We start from the raw sequence: 4719 nt of genomic DNA on the forward strand, positions 1-4719 counted from the left end.
TGGGTTCGATCCCTGGGTTGGGAAGATCCCCTGGCAAAGGGAAAGACCACCCACTCCAGTATTCTCTCCTGGAGAATTCCATGGACTATATAGTGCATGGGATCGCAAAGAGTCGGACACAACTGAGCGACTTTCACTTTCATTTTCAAATTTATTATGTGGTCTTGGGCAAATCATGTAGCTACTCTCAGCTCTATTTTCCTCATTTTAAATGCAGATGCAGAGTCTTTGTGAGAGGAACAATAAAATGTAAAGGTATATCTACAAAAATAGCAATGTCTTCCACAGTTAATCAAACAGATTATTATCCACTTTGATAAATCATATCTCTAGCCAGCATCTTCACCGGTGCCCATGGTACAACCTGATGAAGATGGTACAACTTGTGCTTTTGCTGGTGCCACTGATTCTCAGTGACTACATCCTCACAAGTGACGGGATGACACACAGGAGGCAAAAAGGAGTTTGGGAGGAAGCTTCTACCTCAAACAGAATATGTGACAATTTGGGAAGACCAGGACAGGCAGAAGGGGATTAAACAAAGCCCTAGTGCCCAGATAATGGGTGGGTATTCCTGAATTTTCACCATACTCCATATAGGACTATTTGTTTTGAGCAAATCTATAGTTATTATCTAAATAGGATTATCTAGTTCCAAACTTGAGCAAGACAAGTTCAGAGCCACACCTCTCTCAAACTGTTAAAAATCTAGGGGAAAATCAGAAAGAAGCCAGGTTTATTGCATGTCTTACAGAACCCTTATTAGATGCCTTTGGGTTGGGTTGAATAAAACATTTGTCAATAGATTTGTTAAAGGAGATTTGAAAAGATGTCTTTCTTGCCTACATGTTTCTGTTATGAAGGAGTTAAGAATTAATCAAAGAATTTAAGAATTGTCAAACAAAGACTCAGGTCAAGTGAGATTGAATAGTGAAAAAGTGTTGGGTAGGTGAGCTCTAGATGAATTTTTGAGTCATTTACTCTTAGTTAAGAGTCACCAACTGGAACAAACAGTAGGCTCAACCCAAATAATTCCATCAAATACTGGTAGAGGATGATGTTCACAAAGTCATCCCCTGGTCAGTAGGGCAACAGCTAGTATGAAAAAAGTGCACAACTGTCTTGTGGGCCAGGTGTCAAAGTAGAGGGTTATGTCAGACCATTTGAAGATGTGTGTGTGTGAGCATGCATGCTCAAGTCATGCCTGACTCTTTGTGACCTATGAACTCTAGCCCACCAAGTTCCTCTGTCCACGGGATTCTCTAGGCAGGAATACTCATGTGGGTTGCCATTTCCTCCTCCGGGGGCTTTTTCCCAGGAGTCCTGCATTGGCAGGTGGGTTCTTTACCACTGAGCCACCGGGGAAGCCCTTTTAAGATGTGGTCAATTATTAATGACACTGTTGCTACTGAATAATGGATTCTATTTGTTATTTTCTTCAGCAAACCTTTATTGAACTCTTATTCTGTGGCATACACAGGTGCTAGAAAGAGAACATGGCTTAGGGATGGCATTATGAAAATTTATCATTTAGGACAGGGTTTGGAAAACGATAGCTTACAGACCAAATCTAACTTGCAGCCTGTTTTAATAAATAAACTCTTACTGGAACTCAGCCATACTCATGTATTTATATATTGACCGTGGTAGCTGCTTTCGCTAAGTGAAGTTATAGCAGAGATCATATGACCCACAAAGCCTAGAACATTTAAGATCTGACTTTTCCAGGAAAAATAAAGTTTGCTTATCTTCCAAGTAATAGGAGTCATAGCCTAAATTCATTACAGGTACACAGTTGCTGAGTCAAGTTATCATCCATTCCAAATCCCCATGGTAACTGTTTTAGAGTCAAAACTAATTCATTATCAGTAAATAAATACACTGCCATCTGCCTTTAAGTCAGAGTTTTCCAAACTGATTTCCAACCCAGAATGTGGCCCAAGTGTTGCATCACTGTTTTAATTCAGAAGCAGGAGACCACAGCATACAGCCTGTTATTGATAGACCTCGGCCTTTGTTATCTGGTCATCTGTCTGAATATATATCTGAATATTTCTACCGAAGGAGATTCTCATGTAAAATCTAAAGTACATTTTGACTTTGAACAACTTTGACCAGTTTGCAAACTGGTCAGTGAAAGTGTGCATGAAGTCCAAAGGAAGACAGGACACCTGGGATAGAGGCCTGATTCAGCCCCTTGCCAGGCTGGTGCCCTTGGCTAGCATGCTTGCTCCACCTCCCAGATATCAGCCCTGTCCTGAGAGGGGTCAGAGGGATCGTACAGTCCAGTCCTCCTCCTGGGGTCTCTATATGGTAAGGTCCTTGGCTTTGGGGGTCTCAGAACATATCAGCAGGGAGATGACAAGGTCTTCTGCATAGTCATCCCTCATGGAGAAGTAGGAGCCCTCTCCCTGCCAGAAAGGAAAAGCAGATCACTGCTCCCCACATCCTCATAGCATGGATCCACCCTGAAGGGGTATTGTGGTACTGTGTAGTGAACCAATTGCTTCCCTGTGGAAGGACTTCTCAAGAGGAATGAAGGGACCTATGTTTAGGGTAAACAAATGAGTTGTCAGTTCTAAATTGAAAAGAAGGGAAAGAATATTATGATGTTATTTGTCAAGATAGTTTTCCTTTCACAGATTCTATTTCCAAAAAGGTATTACTCTTATGAAATATTATGAAATATTACTCTTATGAAATATTATTATTAATGTAGCTTATATATTCTGACCCCCTTTGCATGGACATAAATATGAATAAATAATAATGAGTGACATTATTTTATATTGCAAGTTTTTATTTATTAAGATAGTTGAAATTATTCTGGTTTAACATTAACTCCAGCTGCTCTATTATTTAATTATTCCATCCAAGATATTATAAATAATAATCATGACTGCTTTTAATGTTATCCCCTGAAAGGAGTAGATTACCTTCCCAGTGGGGAAACATTAACCATCCACTGAGGTTGACTTCAGGGAATAGCTCTTCTCATCCTGTGTCCTTCATCCTGCTTGGGATCCCAGGATTGGAGAATTCCCAGTTTTGGGTTGCCTTTCCATTCTGTGCCATGTATGTTGCGGCTCTAGTCGGCAATATCACTCTCCTTCATGTAATCTGAACTGACCCCACCTTGCATGAGCCCATGTACCTCTTTCTGGCCATGCTGGCTACCACTGACCTGGTCCTCTCCACGTCCACACAACCTAAAATGCTGGCCATATTCTGGTTTCACGATCATGAGGTTGAATACCATGCCTGCCTCATCCAGTTGTTCTTCATACACGCCTTTTCTTCAGTGGAGTCTGGATTGCTCATGGCTATGGCCTTGGATGGTTACATGGCTATCTGCTTCCCACTGTATCACTCTAGTATTCTGACTGTATCTGTCGTGGGTAAACTGGGGGCAGATGTGATGATGAGAGGGCTTCTGTGAGTCCCTTCTGCTTTATGGTGTCCAGGATGTGCTTCTGCCCCAGTCAGATCATCCCCCAGTCATACTGTGAGCACATGACTATGATGAAGCTGATGTGTGCTGACACTAGAGTTAATCATGCATATGGGCTCTTTGCAGCCTTCTCTGTGGTTGGCTTTGATGTTATTTTCATCAGTGTATCCTATGTGATGATTTGGAGAACTGTGCTGTGGTTACCTTCAGGTGAAGCCCAGTTCAAAGCTTTGGCACACGTGCCTCCCAAGTCATCTTGGCTTTTTATGCCCCTGCTCTCTTTACTTTTCTCACCCACTGCTTTGGATATCAAGTGCCCCAAATGGTACATGTCATGTTAGCTATTCTCTATCTCCTGGTGCCTCCCATGCTCAACCCCATCATCTACGGAGTTAGAACCAAATAGATCAGGGATAGGGTTGTTCAAAGATGTTGTGGAAAAGACCCTTGAGTCAAAGCTTAGGGATATAACCATCCCAATCACCCCACTGATCTGGGGACATAAATATAGAAGGCTTAACACGATATTGCATATTGTCAGAAGATCATCTCTATGAACAACTGACTCAGAAAATAGCCATCCTCCTGAAGCAACAGGGGCAATTTTCAGGATACTCTGAATATGATTCTCTGAAAAAAGTTATTGATAATGAACACAGGGTTGACCTATGTTCATCATTAGAAAAGAAAAGAGTAAAAGACATGCTCACCTATCAAATTTGTGAAGATCTGAAAAGAATATCATCTTCCATGGACAAACAAGATGACATTTCCCCTTGAATGGTTGGTAGAAGGATAAGTTGGTATACCTTGTGATAAAGGAATTTAGAAATTTCCATGGAAACTGTTTAAAAGTTCTGTATCTTCCCCAAGCTTGTAGTTTATTTATAGAAATAGACTTGCTTCCTATGGATTCATTATTTATAAAAATAAGAGCAGGAAAACATTCAAATATTGATTTATAAGAAAGCAGATATAGTAATGAGCAATTGAATGTTATTTATCATTTAAATACTGTATTTTCAAAATGTATCTAATGGTGTGGGAATGATCACGATATAATGTGAAACTGAAAAAAGATTGCCCATATGGCTGATTTCAATTCTAAAAAGAAATATAGGTGCATAGAAATGGATTCAGGAAATGCATCCTAATGCTATAACAATTAATGACAGTACTGAGATTTATGGTATTTCGATGTTCTTTTTGCACCTTTATGTATTTCTCAAAATTATTCATGATTGAAAAGTTTAGTTTCAGTGTGAGAA

At 40.2% G+C, this 4719-nt stretch overlaps 1 pseudogene; it reads left to right on the forward strand.

The window, feature by feature from the left end:
- The first annotated feature begins 3139 nt into the window (after positions 1-3139).
- Positions 3140-3857, forward strand: LOC138420171 (olfactory receptor 52R1-like; annotated as a pseudogene).
- The last annotated feature ends 862 nt before the right edge of the window (positions 3858-4719 follow it).

This window comes from Ovis canadensis, chromosome 15 (genome assembly GCF_042477335.2).
Source record: "Ovis canadensis isolate MfBH-ARS-UI-01 breed Bighorn chromosome 15, ARS-UI_OviCan_v2, whole genome shotgun sequence".
Classification (NCBI taxonomy): Eukaryota; Metazoa; Chordata; class Mammalia; order Artiodactyla; family Bovidae; genus Ovis; species Ovis canadensis.